This window comes from Haliaeetus albicilla, chromosome 2 (assembly GCF_947461875.1).
Source record: "Haliaeetus albicilla chromosome 2, bHalAlb1.1, whole genome shotgun sequence".
NCBI classification, from domain to species: domain Eukaryota; kingdom Metazoa; phylum Chordata; class Aves; order Accipitriformes; family Accipitridae; genus Haliaeetus; species Haliaeetus albicilla.
Window position 1 is genome coordinate 16,778,894 of NC_091484.1, and position 20,531 is coordinate 16,799,424.

Consider the following 20,531-nt stretch of genomic DNA (forward strand, 5'->3'; position numbering starts at 1 on the left):
TTCAATTATTCATTGCAAGTAGTCTGTGCATTATTATTTTTTATTTGCATATCAGTCTAGACATCTGCAAATGCATCATTTTATCCAGTGGAGAAAACCAGACATTTCCAGGATGTGAGTCATCCAACCTATATCAGATGTTCCTTTTAGGAAAAGATACTCTAAATGCACCCTTTTCTGCCTTTTGACAGTAAAAGAATTGTAGGCTGATTAGCTTAGTTGTTGACATCTACATTTAGTAACATGAATTCTATCTGTAAGGACTGCGGCTTCTGCCTGAATACTAAATATTTCTACCTATTGATTTAAAAGCTCCAGATAAAGAGGGTAGTACCTGTGACTCAGTTGTAGACACTATCTTCAAAGCAAGGGAACTTCACCTAGAAATTCTGAGGTTGACCTTATGTCTCCAGAAAGATAAACTTCTCACCAATGAGTTTAAAGCATGACTTTGGAGAGGCTAAGCACAATGCATAGCATCAAACCATGCTATTGAGGCAGGAGATAAAACATCCTAGTCCCATCAGACTTGTGTGGGACACTCAACAATTGGCTCCATGTGAAATGTGCAGATAACAAAGGAGAAAAAAGAAACTCAACTATTGAGCAAATACCTTACCTGTGAGGAATATTAGCTGGCCTATACGCAGTCTTCCATATTTATGACCTCCTTACTTAAGCAGACATTAACAGAGGTGCACTGAGACCCATGAGAGCCCATATTTGTGAACTAATGCAAAAATCAGATAGAAAATAAACAGAAATTATCAAATTCTTCCATTTTAAAGAAGCACTTTCTTCATATACTTTGGCTGTATACATTAATATGCAACTGCTTTATAGGTGAAATCAATATCTTTTGGACTTTCATGTTGTTCCTCAGAAACACAGGTACCACTGACATGAAACATGCTTTAACCAAAAAAAAAAGATATTTCTTTTTAGCACTGTAATCATGTGCCTCCTTAATTACTGTTGATTTTCACTAGAAACAGAAAATTTTTCATAAGTTTATAAAGGAAGAAAAATACCTCTATGATACAAGTTATATCCTAAGAAGTCATATACTTTTTGGCCTTTTTTGATACTTTTTTTTTTACTTTTTTGCTGTTTAGCAAACAGTTTGAATACAGTATAATACTAAACATAATTCTATAATTGGAAGAGCAGTAAAATATGTGTATTCTCTGAGAAGGAAGAGACGACCAAAATTAACTCAGTCTATCAAACCCTACACAGGTAAGTCACAGTGAAGTATAAAAACACACCCAACATTTTATACGTGTGTAGTAGACATACCATTTCAGCTGAGAACACTTTGCTAAAGTTTTTGTTGTAAAATTCCACCCAGATAAAATCAGATCTTTTGGTGAAAATACCAGGTCCAGTGAAACTTCTGATAAGTAATCTATTTTTTTCAGATCTGTGGGGTGCATGCCCTATTTTTTCACTGCAATTTGAGTTCAGGTGGAAGGTAGGGAAGAGAGGTTGGAGAAATTAGGAAATTGCCATGGATTTCCTAGAGCTGGCAATCCACTCAGTGCAGTAGAGGTATTTCCAGTTGGACTGCCTGCAGCCAGGGACATGGCTGTGCATGTACCATTTATTGACAGCATTTGTGGTGGAGCACAGGCAGGACCACGTCCCAGGCATTAGGCAGCCCAGCTGGAGCGAGAGCAGCATCTCCATGCAGACTGCCTGACACCAGGGAGAGAGCCATGCCCATGCAAACCAGCCTCTTCTCACTCAAAGCTCCCTATGCGTTACTCCCAGATTTCTGTCCGGGACTTTCTGGGCAGGAATACAGGCACCCTGTCCTAAACAAAAAGAGAACAGTAGCTTTAATTCATCCACTCAGCAAGACTGACAAACCTCCCTTCAATTACATCTATCATATTAATTTTAGAGTTTCTATTCATTTACAGAAAGGGAAACAATGTGCTTCATAGCTGACTGGCTTGAGCACTCAAACTGGCATGTACAAACCTCAGGCGAGACTTTTGTTCTTCCAAGTTCCCAACAAAGCACTAAGGGAGGACCTGCCACCAGACATACAGGCATCATAATTTCTTTGCAATGGCAAACATTTTTTCCATAGTCACAAAAGAAACCAAGCATACATTTCTCCAATGTAAAACTTTTCATTAAATAAAATTTGACTTTTTGGATGACTCTAGTGATAAATTAGACTTACAACCCTAGGAATTTTCTGGAAGTCCAGAGAAACACATGCCATTCAAAGAGACCGTATGGGAACGCACCTGATTATCTTTTAGTTGAGAGGCAAAGGGGAGCATGTTTAGCTACATCCAGACCATGCACTTCACAGAAGACCTCTGGTTCTTAGAAGAGCTCGATGATGAATAGATGATATAAAAGTGGAAACGTCTCAGAAAGGAGCTTCATGCCTGCACTTTCTGGGACACACATCTACTTGGTGTCCTGCAGAGGTAAAAGGTGATTCCTTCGGTATATCAGCACTGTGTGATGCAGGGGATGCAGAAACACCCAAGCTAGGGCCAGAACACTCATGCTATGCTCTGACAGTGTGGTCCTTCTCTACTTTAGCAGTGGAAAAAGAAGAGGAGCTGGAGGCCAGCTGCACTCTCCCTCCTCTTCCCCTAGCCATTGGTGTTCCTCCATTTCCTGAGCAAGTTGCCAGAGCAGAGCTGCAGCACATATGGGATCAGTGAGTGTCCTGGGAGTGGGAGAGAAGGAAATGCTCTTCTGCTGGGGAAGGAAGAGGTTTCCAACTGCAGAAGGGGAGAAAAGAGAAGCAGCCCTAAGTCCTCAGCTGCACATTGTACTACAAGCCAACTTGATCCTTGATGGAAGAGCCCTGGGGCTAAATCAGAACCTCCTGGCAAGGGAACCCAGCAAAGGAGCTGGTAAGAGGCATTTGCCTTCTCTACAGTCCCCCAAAGTTCATTGAGCTTTTTCAATCCCTCACAAATTTGACAGATACCCAGCACTCAGTGTCTTGATTTTAGCATTGGATGCTCAAACATTCCAGTGCTGTTGCCCATCATTACTGAGGTGAAAAGAGGACTCTGGCTCTGGAGGCCATGAGAACTCATGCCCCTGGAGGGGGCAAAATACCTGGTTAGTGATACCTAATTTTTGCAGGGTGTTTGTTTTTTTAGAAAACCTGGAAACCCCATTAGACCAAACATTCTTCTCCTTCATGCCTCCAAAAAGGAAGGTACCAAACCAGTAGACTTCCCTCCATGATGGCCCTGTAGAAATAACCTGCTATCAAGACAATACCAAATACAGTCTTTAGGCCTTTGCTTTCAACTTTTAATAGCTGCCAATTCCAAAGGCACTAAACAAGTAACCAATAGGTCACAGCTGTATAAACATGTACATTGTAGAACTAAATTATCAGTTGCTTGCTCCTCTAGAACAGCACACTGGGTCTCCTGTTTTACATACTTGATGTATAAACTTCTATTGTGTAAGTACAAAGGACCACATGAACTGACAGCAGTAGTCCCATTTGACATTGCATTGGATAGGGAGGAAAAAAATTATAACCATTTCGAAGTACCGCCCCTGCCAATGTGTCTTGGATATTCAATATAAGCAAGACCTTTTACATCTTTAATTCACTGACTGAAGGTTAACTTCTGATTTATATGAAAAGGAAGCAGAACCAGAATGTTAAAAATACAGACAGCGGAAGGCCTATAAGAAAGGTATGTGGTAAATGCGTGGACATTCATTTCTGATGCAGCTAAACAAAATTTATTGAGCATATCCTGCTGTTCCTTGCTGCCCTTAGGCTGATACTACAATGTCAGGATGCCTTAATGCAACAGCAGTTTTTACAGTTACCTCATTTTCTTTGGTGGTTTATTTTTAAGAAAAATTAATCTATAGAAAGGCCTTAAAACATGAGTTACCTAGGAAGCTCGATAAATCAAAGGATTTAGCAGGATTAGCTTCACTTGACTTGCAGGGAAATTCCTTGCAATGAGAAAAGCCAGAACTGCCAGTCAACGTACAGCACTTCAGCTATGACTTTCAAATCTGGCTGGAAGTACATTCACCTCAGCTACATGCCTGGGGTGAGTAAATTATTTGTTATTTAAGTGGATGTTTTGCTGTTCATAAATTATTCATAAATTTTTTTTTTTTTACTGTTTTTCTAAATTACAACAAAATAATTTAGGAAGATATACCTCCAGCAAGAACTGTAGGTGTGATATGGATTTGTTTAGCAAGCTAAAATGAAAATTCAGGGGCCAGAGAAATCTATGGTTTAAATACTCTGCTTGTAGGTATGCATAAATAGACATATATCATTTAATTTAAAAATAATATCACTGGTCAGTTGAAACACGAAGGGTAATAACTACTCATCAGTTTTTGTGAAATAAAAAATGAATATATTAAAAAAGGAGACAACAAGTTTTAGTTAAATGAAATTATTAATTTCTGCAGCTCTCCTTTATGGGAAAGATAGTGTTTTCTTTCTGCTTTTTAAATTATCAGTTTGCCTTTAGAAATTGGACAGTTAAGACTTATAAATATCTTTTCATATGAAACATAATTTTTCTGCTATTAGAGTTTTGTCTCGTACTGGTCTCAAATTCTTTTTATTATAGGCAAAAAATAAGTAGTTTCTTCATTGTGGAGAGTTACATCTTGTTTTCTGTTTCAGGAGTGATTTCATTGAATGTTAGATCAGGGTTTTTTTAAGCCTTTTCCAAAAATTTTTGTTGCCCTCTTCCAGTACCAGCAAGTCTTATTTATAAACATTATACATTGTATATGTTCAGATGTATACAAGATGTTTTTATGATGTGCGTAAAAATCTGAAACCTGTAAACACACTGATTGTATTAACAAGGATCAGATATCCATTGCCTTTCTTGTACAGAAAATAAGAGGGTGGGAGTTCTGAATATTTGAAGAATTTAATGAATAGGTCTTTAAATGGGATGCTTGATTTCATGTGCGTGCAGTTTTGTGGCTCTCACACAAATGTTAAAGAAGTTTTATGCTTTAAGATTAATTCTAGCAAGTTTCCAAGAACGTTCACCCCATTTTTTGAAGGAGGATGCAAGCTCAGATAGCTTTTTGTACGGCAATTAGATCAACAGTCTTCACTCCCGGTAGTTTTAAGTTTAAAATGGTAGAAAGGAAAAAAAGAAAAAAAAAAAGGAAGAAAAATTTACTGTAATGCTGGTTTTGTGAGGGATTTTTTCCCTCCCTTTCAAATGTCTTTGCAACAAAAAAATATACTGATTTATCTGAAAACATACAGTATCACAACTGAGAAATATCTGATACAAAATGTTGTTGCAACAGAAATATGGGAACATTAATTGAATATTACAGGGTACTTAAAATCCTTTTCTATGTTTAATTAGAAAGTAGATGTAGTAGAACAATTAAAATTCACTTAGGAGGTTCCAAGATACCAACAGCAGAACCTCTTTTAATGCTTAGACACATCCCTCAAAGTGCAGTAAATCACTAAGGTGTGAAAAATGTTACGACTGTAACCTGAGTAAACTAAGCTATGAATGTAGAATGTAAATTAGCTATTTAACTAAAATACTATTTTTCCTTTCATGGGATGGTCACAACTGTCATTAGAGCTTGTAATTTAATATGCAAATATAAGAATTTAATGTAAAATATTGAAGCGCTTCCCAAACCTCATTTTATGTATATAGAATATATGAATGCCATGCATATATTTGATATTTTCAGGCATAGTGATGCACCATGTATTAGTTTTGCAGTGGTCAGGAATACAGCAGGTACTTCAAAGAGTAATGAAAATCCCTTCCCTAAAAACATTTACAATTTAAAGTCCTGAAAACCTACCACAGACGTGATCAGAGCTGAAACAGATGTGACAAGCAGCATATTTGGAAAATTTTAGTGGCAGTAATTAACGTATGTCTGCCACCTTTAAGTTTATGTCACTATTGCCTCTTTCTTCCCTGTATTACTCCTCAAGCTCTGCTCTACCTGTTTTGCTCTTGCTGTCTTTATTCAGGCAAGTGAAGAAAGTTTTAACTAAGGACACATCCTCTAAAGTTTTACCACTTATTTCTAAGAAAGCAGGAGCAAGCCAGATAAGTTTATAACACAAATTTGAAATATTTAGCCTTCAGTTAAAGCCCTTTCTGATTAAGTATGAAAGAAAAAAAAAAAAAAGTTAAGATTAACTGTTCACGGCTGGTTGCCATTATTAAATAAATATAATGAAAGATGGTTTGGATTGATTTTTTTAAGTTTTTCAATCAATACTTTGCCTAGTATTTTTCCAACCCAAAAGCTTTGACATATTCAGTATTTCTATGATTAATATATTCTCTATATTTCTCTTCGCTGAGAAATAAAGCATGTAAACTGCAAAGCAAAATCGTATCTCACATTGGCCACAATGTTCTGAAAATTAGGGCAACAGGTAAAGCAATAAGGTGAAATATGGCTGAAAGACTAGCTCATCATGAGAGTGAAAGACAATCCATGTTATGAATTTCCTAGCAATGAAGAGGAATGAGAGAACCTGTGGTAACAATGACCATAGCATATCGGGGGCGGGGGGGAGGCGGGCGGGCACCAGTTTTTTATGTTGCGTAAACACAGCAGTAAATCTAGTACTAACCTGCAGTCATGTGTAGGTTTTTACTCCTTTTGACTGCTTCCACTGAAATAGCATTCTTTGACTTCTCAGATTTGAGGATAAACCATTAACTAGCAGACCTCTCAAGCCTAAAGGTAAGACATTCTTCTGAACTGATGTAGCATTATTTTACCAAAATGTAATGCAACTATTCACAATATTTTACTCAAAAGCGTAAATCAGATAGATTTCACTTGCATCATTCACATGCCACTTCTTCAAATGCTAAGGTTTCTCCGAAAGTTCTCCAAATATACCCATCTTCTCCATTACTTATTACAGAAAAATCTCTAATTTTATAGCAGTGCAACTCCACAGAACTAGCAGCAAGAGATGTACCACTGAAATAATAATGATCTTAAACTGCCTTCCACTGATTTTTGCAAAGCCAGGTGTACATGAAGTGGCATTTCTGAGATTTTTGTTACATCTATTCCCATACAAAAGCAAAAACTAGATCAGATATAATCTGTTTAACCAAGTGATTTGTTTTCAGGAGGGATCAGGACCTCTTATTTAAGAGAATGAGAAACCTCACTGAGAGATTGTAATGCTTCTGCAAAGGAACTCTTTCATGGCTGATTGTATTGTTCAAACCTCATCTTATCATGAAATTTCAGACTCCTCATTACTCTATTTTTAATTATTTTTATCCATTTTGTCATGTTCAGATAAGGATTTATTTGCCTGTAATAATCTATTCCCTTTTAAAAATATTAGGTATATAAGCTGCAAATTTCCACTCTAATCTTCTTTCTATTAAAATATTTTTGTTAGTTTGCCAGTTATTTCATATATGCGCTCCCAGGTCACACTATATCTGAAAAATATAAAGGTTTCTAATCAGAAAATGTCTGATTAGACATGTCAGTGACTTGAATTGATTCAGAAAGCCTATAAGAGTCTTGAAGTATGGAAATGCAGAAATTTGATTTTGCTCAGACAGGGTTTCCCATCCTTACACTGTATTGCTGTCCGAAGACACATGTTATTTCTCCTCTTAGAAGTGAGCAGCATGTTCATGTGAATTCTGTAACTGGTCTTTCAGATTGTCCTTCCAGCAAATATGTTTAGATCACCTGCCGATATTATCATGTCACAGAAGCAGAGAACTTTCTTCCTACTATAAACAGGTGACAGTCTTGTAAATAACAGCAACTTTTATTTAAGCTGGGCTTCTAACTTTCTTATACATATATTAGAAAAAACGCCTTAAGCCAAGTTGCAAAGATTTTCAGAATAGCAATGGTTTCCCAATAAAAGCATTTGCAACTGAGAAAAAATAAATAAATGAGAAGTGTTACATTCTTGTGCCATATAAATGCCGCAAAACAAGGATGGATCAGGCTGCTGTCTGTCACAGAAACATAACTTCAAAATCAGAGAAACATTGCCAAGAGGAGTCTGGTCTCATATGCTCATGAAAGACATCAAATCCTATTATAAGATAGTATGAGGCAGTTAAAAAATACAATCTGTAGCTATCCACAGGCTATTCAATGGACTTTGCAGATAATGGACGCACACTGATCCTCATATGAACAGCAAACAGACCGCATGCATATCCAGATCCTTATGGGAACAGGAGAAAAACTCGTCTTGTCTCATCCCAGCCCTAATGTGACTAATAACATCTGCAGAAAGATGTGCACATGAGGAGGGTACCAGGTACAGGTAGGAGGTAAGCACAAAAGAGTCAGGGTGTCATACAGCAGTACATGTTGGGGATAACAACCAGTGATGAAGGGTATGGTAAGGCAGCCAGAAGAAGTTATGAAAAGACGGAAAGGATGACAAAATGGGGGGAGTTGACAGAGCAAAAAGCATGGATAATAAAAAAAAAAAAAAAGGTGGTTAAATGAAAGACAGAAAAGAGAGCCTGAAAATGTATTAAAGAGAGCTGAGGGAAACAGATAGAAAAAGAAGTGTGGAAAAACAAATGTTATAGAAGAGTATGTGCATGAGACAGTACAGAAGAAGAGGAAGAAAAGCCAAGATGTGCCAGCTATTGAAAGAATGAAGAAACAAGGGGGGGGAAGGAAAGGCAAAATACATTTATTTTTTTGTAAACTTACAACAATAGAAAATATAATGAGCCAAACAGGGAGAAAATGAAACACTGACTGAGATCAGAGAAGAGAAAGACAAATGCACACATCCCAAATTTTTTACAAGGCTACAATGGCTGGTACTGTGAATGCAAACCAGGATTCCTGCGTCATGTCTGACCTAAACCATTCTCCAGAGTGACAGCTGAGTTTTGTTTCAAAGCAGCACAGAACAAATCCCTGGGATTTCTTTCTTTTTTAAATGAGAAAATTAATTGCGTCCCATAAATGTCTACAATGTCATAAGATGTGAATTCAGCGCCTCAAGGCTTGAATAGAAGCTAAGATCAGAATTTGGCCCTAATTCAGATAACAGCAGTGTCTGAAAAATACATTTTCCTTCATGGGAAAAATTTTGACTAAGTTATTTTTTTATTTCAAATGGAAAAAAAGATAAAATCAGAACATTCTGAATTTGAACATTTAAAATGGAATAAGAACAGCATTTTCAAAATAAAGGAAATTGCTGATGCCGTAAATTCCCCTGCAGATATCAGCACATAAAGTTTTGGAATTGAAATTCTTTCAGTTGGAAAATTTGGTTGCTGTTAAAGCTTTTCATGTGATAAATGTCAATTTTCACAACTGAGAACATTCCAGCCTTCTAAAATTCAACCAGTTCTACTGCTTCATGTTCATCACCCAACAAAAGTGAAGCAACACAAGCAGAGAACAACAAGGGAAAAACATCTGTCCTTCCAAGAGCCTCAGAAATATTTTATGTTCATGCAAGCCTGTCTTCCTCCCAGTGTTCTAGGTTTCTTCTCAGAGCTACTCTGAGAAGCTACTCAGAGCACCACACAATTATTTTTGCTCATCGTGTTCGTCACCATTTGGTCCCTCAAACACTCTTTCTCAAGCATCTCAAGCACATTCAGGTAGCTCACAGAAGACACATTTTTTTGCCCACATTTCTGGTTGCTCGACACATCTTTCCTTTGTGCGGGAACTCTGTTGGTGGGTAATCCCTAACCATTCCAGGATCCAAGCTAATGCTCTGGATGCTTTTTGGAAAAGCAGAGGCTAAGCACTGGGCATTTCCTCTAGTAGGAACAGAAATCCCCAGATGGTCTGTGATATAATTTGCTTATATATTAACACCAAACATGATAGTTTCTGAAAACTTTTTGGTCTTTGCTACATTTGTCTGTAACAACAGGTGAGCAACATTCAAGCTGGATTTAGTTACTTAAATTGATGTCACAAAATTTAGGTAAGGTTATCTACACACATTTCAAATCAAATGGGGAAACTGCCTTTAAGTTAGCTGTTCAAAGGATTACAAGCAAAATGGCCTAGGCATGTAAAATTGCTCCAAGTATCCCAATCTTCCACAGTACAAGTCATGTCATTATACATATGCTTAACAAATAACTAACTATCTGTGTATCACCTGGCTGAGTCCTTGTACATTTCTGCTGGCTTGCAAAGCACAGAGGCTTGGCCACAAATGGCTGGTTTCACATTAAAAAGTTAGTTCCTGATCACATCTTTTCACTATTCCTGCCATACTACAGCAGCACATATCTTAGTAAAGAACATTAAAAGAGTGTTACAAATGTGCGGCTTAGTTACCTCTTCTATTCTGTAACGATGTAAATATTAAATTCTTGATTACTACTTCTTTGAAGGCACTTAGAAATTTTCATTTGAGAGTACCAGGGCAGAGAATGGAAAACACATTTCTTCAAATTTTGTTGCAAAAAGAGACATCTTGGATGCAGAAGGTTTTCTTTGGTTTATAAAGTTATTCAGTTTGAAGCAAAAAGAGAACAGTCCTTTTTCACTCTGGTGGTTTTAATTTAAAAGCTGAAAGTCTACATTAGTGCTATCAGTTTACTGCAGTAGTAATACTCCTTTGCATTGTATTTGCACAGTGATATTATGGTTATATACATCTTCTATGAAAATCTGATTTTTGGCCAAATTTTATTCTCTATCTCTAATCATCTCCATGTAAATCTGGAAATGTTGCATTATGTCTTAAGTAAAACTACTTTAGACTTCTCTCTCTGCAAAAAATAAGACCTTGAATCAGGAAAACATGCAAGTCCACAGTCACTTTTAAGTGTTTGAATAACTTCACTCAGTTTAATAGATTACCTACATACATAAAGCACACAGTTATGTGCTTTTTGTCCCCTCGGAGTCTTACCGTTCATATTTGTGTCAAATCCTTCTTTAAACTGCATGACCGTGGTCTGTTCATTGTTCAGTTTCACTATGGAAGAGGAGAACTGAAGCTGTAATACTGGAAAGGTAAAACCCCAGTACAAAAATGGAGAAAACAGTTTTTAATGGAGGAAAGAAAAAAAATAAATAAAACCAGCCTACTTAAAATACTGCTAGCAACAGGCGATTCCTAGGAAATTGGTCATGACAGATATTCAGGACAAACACAAGAGCACAGTATTTTAAACCAAGCAAGTAAGTGGCTGCAATCAGTGAAGAGCTGGGATAATTTACCAGAAAGAAACAGTCTGCAGTGTCTTAGTTGCATCTCAGAAGAAATCTGTGATTAAATAGATGGAATTGAAAGACTTTTCAAATATAGCAAGAAGTAAGCTGTTGTTCTAGACAACACTCAGAAAAAAAAAGCAACTTCACAATCTGTTAGTGCCTTAAATCAGAAGCAGTAAAAAAAATTTATTTTTAAACTTTTGATGTTTACAAAATTTTCCAATATGTGGGTTGTGAGGAGTGGTTCCAACTCGAAAACAGCAATTTCCATGGCCCCATGTTTTTTGCAAACGTTTTGAGTCCTATAAAGTCAGCTTGTGTTACATTAGTATTGTCTTTCTCACCTAAACTACCACATTTTGGGAGGCCTACCAAGAAATAATAAATAAATAACTAGGCCTCCTGAAACTGGTATTTTTTCCAACCCAGCAATAGTCCTGATGAGATCCTGAGGGAACACTAAAAAACTGTCTTTATAAAAATAGACTCATTAATCACACAGAGAAATGCAAAGGAGGTGCAGTTTTGTTTCAAATCAGGACCTTTCCCCCTTCCATCAACTTTTTTCATACAAACATTCCTGAAGCTGTTAAATCAAATTCGATCATTCAGCTTCCAAAAATCCATTGACCCTTTGTCATTTATCGCAATCTGAAATTTTTTGTGCCCTAGGCTGCAAACATGAGCCATCTCGTCAGCAGCTAAATAGCTTAACAATTACTTATTTCTATCTATCCCCTCGCACAGAACTTAGTTAAGTAGGCATTAAAAAAAACCTGATGGCACACATGACAGGCACATGGCTGTAAAATAGCCAACAAAAAGTATTAATATAACACTGAAATGTATAATTAAACCCTTAAAATTATAAAGCGACATTTGATACGTTCAAATAATTGTGTCCATATTCTGGTTAACTGATCTGGTTTTTTTACATGCAGTTATCAAGCTTAAGAAAAAAGCCTTTCCTCCTCTATGTTCCTACTTTTAGTTACTCCACAAAACTATCTCATTGGAGTGAATCAATGAAAAAATCTGCTATTCTCATGCTTAGGAAACTGCTGAGGAGCTGCTTGTGCACATGCATTTATAATGATCTTTCCAGGGAGCAAGACTGCCAGATAGGGAAACTTGCAGTAATGAGCCCTAAACAAGTACGAAAGAGCACAACAGCTTTTTTTTTTTTTTTTTATTGGCAGGTCTTTTCAGTTGTTCCCCTGCTATGTACCTTTTTCTACCTGAGTGACAGAAAAAAACAGCTGCCCTCAGCTGAAACTGTCTCTGTCTGAAGACTGCTGGATCAGGACTGTCTCCATGGTTTTCAAATGGGGAGAAATAGGAGGGGCCGAGGGTCAATTTTCCACCAGATTTTTTCAGAGCAACAGCAAAAGAAAGAAGGGGGGGGGGGGAGGCACTGAGAAAAAGCAGAAATTCAAGTAGAAAAGAATAGACTGTCCATCCTTGTTATAATTTTGTCAGCTAAAATTTAGTAAATGCTTCTGCATTGCTTTTGGGAGGAGGTGATATTAAAAGCAGGCTGCTCAGCAGTCAAACGGGAGTACAAACAACTCCAAAAGCTTTGCCTATATTCTCTGCAGATCAGCAGAACAAGGGAGACCATCTGCACTGATTTTCGTTAGGGCCTGATGAATAGGACAACAGCTTACTGTTTAGGTAGGACCAAAACATTTAACCTCTTCTTCAGGGCATTTAACTTCCACTGTGTTGCTTGGACTTGAAAGATTGTATTTTATTGCTACATGGCGCTGGAGATATTTGTCTTCCTTTATGCTCGAATCAGTCCTGCAAATCTAACTCGCTGGTCTGGAAAGCAGTAAAGTTTTAAAACTCTCTTGACTTTGATAATTTACCTTTTTGTTCTTCTGTGTTTGTTTGCTCCAGTTTTCTGTCCGACTTCAAATACTTCTTTTTCAGCATTGCCTGTGATTTAGATTGTTTTGATTCTGTTTGATGTATCTGGCTCTTCAATTTTTTTGTTGCAAATTTTGCTTTTTACTTTAGTCTATTTGCATATAAGTTTTTTTCTGAAATTATTTTAAATGTTATATTATCTCTAGACACTCTTTTATTGTGTGATTTTAACATTAACAAAGTACATTTCCTAAGCTGTATTTTTACACTGCTTCAGTTGGTTAGCTAAATTATTTTTTTCCTGGTCCAAGTGAGGTAAATAAAATTACTATATAATATTGAAATAAAATCCTTGTTTTCCTGAAGCTTTTATAACTCCTGAAAGATTTTAAGGTTTTAGATTTTATTTGTTTTGGGAGTAGTAATATTTCTCTTCAAACTTTGGACTGTAATTCTTTTTCTAATTTGCCCTGTAAGTTATCTCTATAACACATCAAAAAAAAAGTAATTCTATGCTACACATATCCAAGTGTCTAATCCTTCATTAGTATTCATTATATTATATAATTTTGTGTGAGTTTAGCAAGCAACAGTTGCTTTAGATAGTTAACAAGATATGAAATGTAGAGATAATTTATGATTGTGATTTGCAATAGAAGCATTTTTCTTCCAACCTAAATTCCTACAGCACTTCTATCAATCTTACAGTTACTGCAGTCTCTAGAAAATGAACAATAAAATTGTTCATTTTATTACGTCTGATATTTCCTGAACAGATGCTTTTCTTACTGTTTTCCATATTTTTGTCTACTTTTTTCCCTACTTTATTTCTCTTTGTATATTATAAAGCTCTCTTTTTCTTTTGACTTTCAGCCATATGATGAAAGGAAAGGGTAGCTCATTGTGTTCAAAAGTGTCATTGTTGCTTTGCTGGCATTTTCTAGTTTGTGGGCCACCTTCTTAATATCAGAAACGCTTCTGATTGAGACAGGAAGGGTTCCTTAGAGGTGTTATTTGACTGTAGAGTCTGTGCCCCCTCCCCCTTTAGAGTCACTTGCATTTTATTTGGATAGTTTGAAGTCTCTCCAGTCTACATTTTGGGCAGTTTTAGTGACAGTCTCTCTCAAAAACGTCTTTTGAGCCTATTAGGAATTGGGGGGGGGGGGGGGGGGGGGGGGAGATTTTTGTGGTTTGGTTATGGTAGTTGTTTTGGGCTTTTTTTGTTGGTTGGTTTTGTTGATTTTTTTAAAAAGAATATGTCTCTTGTTTGGCTTTCCAAATATCAAAGTTGCACTTCCCTATGCATCTCCCACTTTACAGAAAAAAATTTTTTTTCTCCATTGAAGCAGGCTCAGAAAGCTTTCATGAGCATTCTAGCCAAAATGCAAAAATACAAAAATGGTCACAGATACGGAAGATAATTAGGGAAAAATGTTCTTTTTCTTGTACGTGGAAAAAAACAGTTCACTGAAAACTGAAGAAGAATTTTGCCAGCTTCAATATAGGTTTTTATCTTTAGTATTTCCTTTAATCTGTTACACATGAACAGACTCTTAAGTAGAGCTACACGCATGAATTAGTCCCCAGTATTTTGCAGAGTAAAGACCTACTAAAACCCTTGACTAGATAGTTAACACTTTGTTAATTAAGTCTGCATGCTCATGTGGTATACATATTTGCATAGAAGAAATATTGCAAAACTTTTTTAACAACATTTCTTAAAAACAGCAAATTTAACAGAAAACCCCACGGACTTCTTGAATGGCGTTTGCTTATGAAATTTGTTTTTCAAATCATACTATTTCCCTTCAATCTTCTTTGACTCAGGTGGTTAAAACTTTATTTCATTTGAAATAAGTATATTGAATTTGAGTTATAAGGAAGTAGAAGGCAGCACTGACTAGTGCTCTGCTCAGGAAGCACTCACCACACCTTTTTCATTCGCTTCTCTCTGCATGTTTAAATGCTTATGCCATGAAAGAAATCTGAGATGCATTCTCACCTACAAATACTTAGGAAGACATTATGTTCACAATAGTGTTTGCTTAAGCATTTCAAATCCATTCAACATGATAATTTTAACTGTTTAGCGAAATATTAAGCATGTTTTCATCCTGTCAGTAGAAGTATCCCAGTTAAAAATATCTAAACTGAGTGTACACATATAAGCCTGTTTCTATTCTTCCTGCAGAGTACCCTTTTTAGTGGATTTTGCCATGTACTTTTCAAAGGTGTCTAGAACTGAAGTATTACCTGTACCAGTGTAAAGAAACCCTGAAATAAGGAGCTCTGCTCAGAGCAGCTGCAGGTCCAGTATCCAGCTGCTGATGGCAGCAGGTATGTTCTTTTAGGGGAACCCTCTGGGAAGGCTGCAGCTGGTAACAAAACTCAGGTTTCTTGGTGGTGGTGATACATTTGCTTAAAATAAAAATTATAAAGGTGACTGATCCCATCGTGGGGAACCATCTGCAATGACTCACAATGAATGACCAGTTGTAACATAGGATAAAATGAAATAAAGCTCTGTGCTGAGCAGATCTAGTTCACTCCTGTGATCAATTAAAAACATGAGTTAGAAAGAATCCATGCAGATACCTTTCTGAGCCCAAACCATGCGGAATCTATGAAGACTTATTTCCTATCCTTTTTTTTACATGAAGTGGCAGAGAAGCAACTTCAGGCAGATCATCTGAAAGCAATACACCGCATTTCAGGGGACACAGTGCATGAAATAAATACGTACATGATAGTTACTACATATACATACATATATATATATCCCTAAATAATAACCATGTATATATTATTTAGGGATTCACCCTGAGCTTTTTATCATTTATGTTGAATTTCAAAGCTTGCTGTTTCAGTGTATGCTTTCTAAGATTTTGGAATTTGTCTTCCTCCTTCTTCCACTTAGCCATACATGGATTTCCCTTCTTCCATGAAGAAAGCTGCACCTCACAGCACTTTGTAGAGATAGTCCAGATCTCTCGTTGATCTCGCGTAGATACCCAAGACTGCTCTGATGTCTTTCTTCCATATGGTATACCATGTCTGAGTCACTGATGCCACGTTTTTCCACACACAGACAAGAACAATGCAATCAATCTTACTCTTATTTTCTACTTCCTCATTTCTAAAAGGGCATGTAAGTGCAACAAATTGATTTGCATTAAGTAGCTGCAAACTTTAATGGCTCCAACTGTTATTATTTGTCCATGCTGCAGTCAGGATAACACGACCTTGCCTGGGTGTGGCAGGAATGTCCAGAAACCTCCATTTCTCCCCATAGTCATCAGTGACCATGCCACAAAGGTCTCCCCCCCCCCCCCCCCCCCATTCAGCACTTTCTTGGCTATGGCAGGCCAACATGTGTCACCAATATGCAAGTGGTACCTTCAAGCAGAAATTATGCCTATTACCAGGCAAAGATTAGCACGAGTCAGAACCCCCTAGGGTGTCCAGGATATGGGCAAGCAGAAGAGAAGGACATTTAGAAGTTCTGTTACACTTGGAAAACAAATGAAAGATATTTATCATTCTTTTTTAAATTCAGCCCTTTAGTCATAGCCCCTTCAAGTTGCCCCTTTGCAGGTCTTTCTGCCATCAGCTAAGGAGGAATTCCTGCCTCCTCCATAGCGTCCAAGGGAAGCAGGGAGCCCCTGAGGAGGCATCTCCCAGCAATTCCCCAGCAGACTGATCCCAGGTTGCAGCTGTGCCATATCAGAGCTGGCCGCGAGCCAAATTGCCAGCAGCGGGGAAGAGGCTGCAGACCCTGTTGGTGCACTCAGGGCCCCAAGAGTCTCTCAGACATAAGAACCTGGACTGATCATCAAGTCTGATCACCACAGCCGTATCCCATCTTCTGTGCAGGTACTACACAGTAGGAAACTCTAACAACACTACAACTCCTATTACTCACTTTGTTTTCTATCCACGGCAAACAGGTATCATGTGGCAGTCAGCACTTCTTCTGGTTCCATTACCTTCGCTGTGGAAACTCTTTGTCCTCTGACTTTCAAGCAAGCCACTTAAAATTAGTTAGCAGGAAAAGCCAGAGAGTGATTTTATTTTGGTTTTACTATCAGATAGAAATCAATCATTGTTCTTACTTATCTGTTGTGGTTTAACCCCAGCCAGCAACTAAGCACCACGCAGCTCCTCACTTACTCCCCCCACACCCAGTGGGATAGTGGAGAAAATTGGGAAAAGAAGTAAAATTCGTGGGTTGAGATAAGAACAGTTTAACAGAACAGAAAAGAAGAAACTAATAATGATAATGATAACACTAATAAAATGACAACAATAATAATAAAATTATTGGAATGTACAAATGATGCACAGTGCAATTGCTCACCACCCGCCAATCGACACCCAGTTAGTCCCCGAGCAGTGATCCCCCCACCCCACTCCCCCCCAGTTTATATACTAGATGTAACGTCACATGGTATGGAATACCCTGTTGGCCACTTTGGGTCAGCTGCCCTGGCTGTGTCCCATTCCAACTTCTTGTGCCCGTCCAGCTTTCTCACTGGCTGGGTATCAGAAGCTGAAAAATCCTTGGCTTTAGACTAAACATTACCTTGCAACAACTGAAAACATCAGTGTTATCAACACTCTTCTCATACCTAACTCAAAAACATAACACTGTATCAGCTACTAGGAAGACAATTAACTCTATCCCAGCTGAAACCAGGACATTATCACATTACCATAATCACCAGAAGGATTATTGTTGCCCAAAGGATTTCTGAAGCTAATCCACCATCAGCCTCCACCAGTCACAGATCAGATATCTCATAACTCATATCCTGTTTAAAAAACCCCAAACTTCACCTCTTAGATGTCTTGATTGTAACATAAGAGCCAAGTTGTTCCTGAATGTACAAATAGAACAAAACCTAAGACAATAGAGGCTTTATAGTGAATACAAATAGGAAATCTCACGTATCCATGTCTATAAGCCTGTATCTGGTCATGCATAGTGTCCTGGGTTCAGCTGGGATAGAGTTAATTTTTTACAGGAACCTGGGAGGTGGGGGGCATAGCCGGGGCAGCTGACCTGAACTGGCCAAGGAGCTATTCCATACCATGTGACATCATGCTCAGTATATAAATGGGGAGCGGGCCGGGGGGTGGGCTCTACTTTTCGGTGGGGGAAGTGGCGGAGCGTCGGGTCCCGGGTGGTGAGCAGTTGCACTGTGCATCACTCTTTTTGTATACTTTTTCATTAGTACCGTTGTTGTTGTTGCAATTTCTTTGTGTTGTTCCAGTAAACTGCCTTTATCTCAACCCTCGAGGTTCCAGGTTTGTTTTTTTTTCTCTCCTCTGTCTTCCCCCCTATCCCACCGGAGGGGGGCGGGAGGAGTGAGGGAGCGGCCGCGTGGTCCTTTGTTACTGGCTGGGCTGAAACCACGACAGTCCTTTTTGGCGCCCAACGTGGGGCCCGAAGGGTTGAGATAACGACAGATCTGGCCAGAGCGTGTTGAAACAAATTTGTCATACGCATTTCTTATACTAGATAAATAGATGTTAGTCACAATGTTGATTCAGTTGTTTACATGGTGGCGTTTTGTAAGCTCTTATATGCTCTATGTATTGCCTGTAGTTGCGTATCTCATCTCTGGGAGAGTGATTGGGATTATCATTTTGCTGTACTGGGCAATGTCGACTTGTGAAATGATTACATCACTGGTCATGAGGTTAAGCTGGTATCTGTATGAGACAGTGATATCATTTCCATACTTTGGGCACCTTCTGTCGGATTTTATTGGTAATTACACCCAACCCATGGGGAAGTTAGGGGGAGATACTTCCCCCCATCCGTTCCCCTCCCTTCTCTCCTTCCGACTAATTACAACAGCTTTCGAGAATTTCGAATATCCTTGGGATGCGCAAGCCTGTGTGCTGTTAGTGCTATGCCTCCTGACTATGTTTCAGGTCTTGTCTAGGGCTACAAAAAGGCTCTTTAAGAGTACCACCCAGAGATCTGTCCCAAAGCTGGATATTCGTGGGTGGCACGGCATGTGGGAGGATGTGGGCAAGTATCTAGAGAACTTCTCACCTCCAGTGACTTGGAAGTTCACTCCCAAACAACTACAGAACCCTCATGAAGTGATAGAATTTTTGAAAGGAAAATGCTGTGGCTATCCCAGAGACACACAACTCACTACACTGTGCTGGGCCCTGGCCGGTATCTACCAAACCCTGCTTGATATTATGCAGCACCCCCAGGGCGAAAAGGGGGAAAAGATGGAAAACAGGACAACATGCACCGTGGCTACCCCAACCCCGATAACATGCACCGTGGCTACCCCAACCCCAACAACATGTACCGTGGCTACCCAAATCCTGACAACAGACACCGTGGCTACCCAAACCCTGACAACAGACACCGTGGCTGCCCCTACCCCGACGACAAGCACCGTGGCTGCCCCTACCACAACAACAGGTACCGTGGCTAACCCTACCCCGGTGACAGATACTGCCACTAAACCAGAGAACCAACCTGTGCCAGTATCAGTCGCCCCTGTACAGAAAAAGAAACACACAAAGAAATCAGTTCGCTCAGTGAGAGATGAAGATGAACCAGGGTCATCGCGAGAACAGGAGGAAGAGGCAGAACCTGAAATAATTACCCGATCTCTATCCCTGAGTGAGTTGCGTGACATGCGAAAAGATTTTAGCCGCCACCCAGGTGAGCACATTGTTACCTGGCTGCTCCGATGCTGGGATAATGGGGCTAGTAGTGTGGAATTAGAGGGTAAGGAAGCCAAGCAGCTGGGATCTCTGTCTAGGGAAGGGGGTATCGACAAGGCGATTGGGAGAAAAACACAAGTCCTCAGCCTCTGGAGGCAACTTCTGTTAGGTGTAAAGGAAAGATACCCCTTCAGGGATGAAGTTACATGTCACCAAGGCAAGTGGACCACCATGGAGAGAGGTATCCAGTACCTGAGGGAATTAGCCGTGCTGGAGGTGATTTATAATGATCCAGAAAATGCGCAGTCACCCACAGATCCAGATGAAGTCCAATGCACACAACCGATGTGGCGGAAGTTTCTACGAAGTGCACCACCAACCTATGCCAACTCATTGGCAGTAATGTCCTGGAAAGAAGGCTATGAACAAACGGTGGATGAATTGGCTGTCCAAGTCCAGCAATACGAAGGAAGTCTCTCTTCCTCCCTACGGCCCTGTGTCTCAGCTGTAGAGGAATTGTCCTGAGAGTTCCAGCAATTCAAAGTGGATATGTCCTCCTCCTCACCTGTACAGGCCCGCATTGCAGTTATTGGGAGTAAACGTTCCTCTGCCCAAGAGAGAGGAGAGAGAAAGTACACACGACGGGCTAACCTGTGGTTTTACCTGCGTGACCATGGAGAGGACATGAGGAAGTGGGATGGAAAACCTACCTCAGTCTTGGAAGCATGGGTACGGGAGTTGCG

At 39.0% G+C, this 20,531-nt stretch overlaps 1 protein-coding gene across 2 annotated transcripts in view; it reads left to right on the forward strand.

The window, feature by feature from the left end:
- The first annotated feature begins 3,559 nt into the window (after nucleotides 1–3,559).
- Nucleotides 3,560–20,531, forward strand: part of ASIP (agouti signaling protein) — a 61,130-nt gene continuing 44,158 nt past the window's right edge. Inside the window, exons 1-2 of one of the 2 annotated variants that reach the window (XM_069807621.1) lie at nucleotides 3,560–3,698; nucleotides 6,701–6,744. The gene's annotated coding sequence lies outside the window, so the exon portion shown is untranslated. Of the gene's footprint in view, nucleotides 3,699–6,700; nucleotides 6,745–12,642; nucleotides 12,892–20,531 lie in introns of those variants that run through there. The other variant, XM_069807631.1, reaches the window with a different exon arrangement.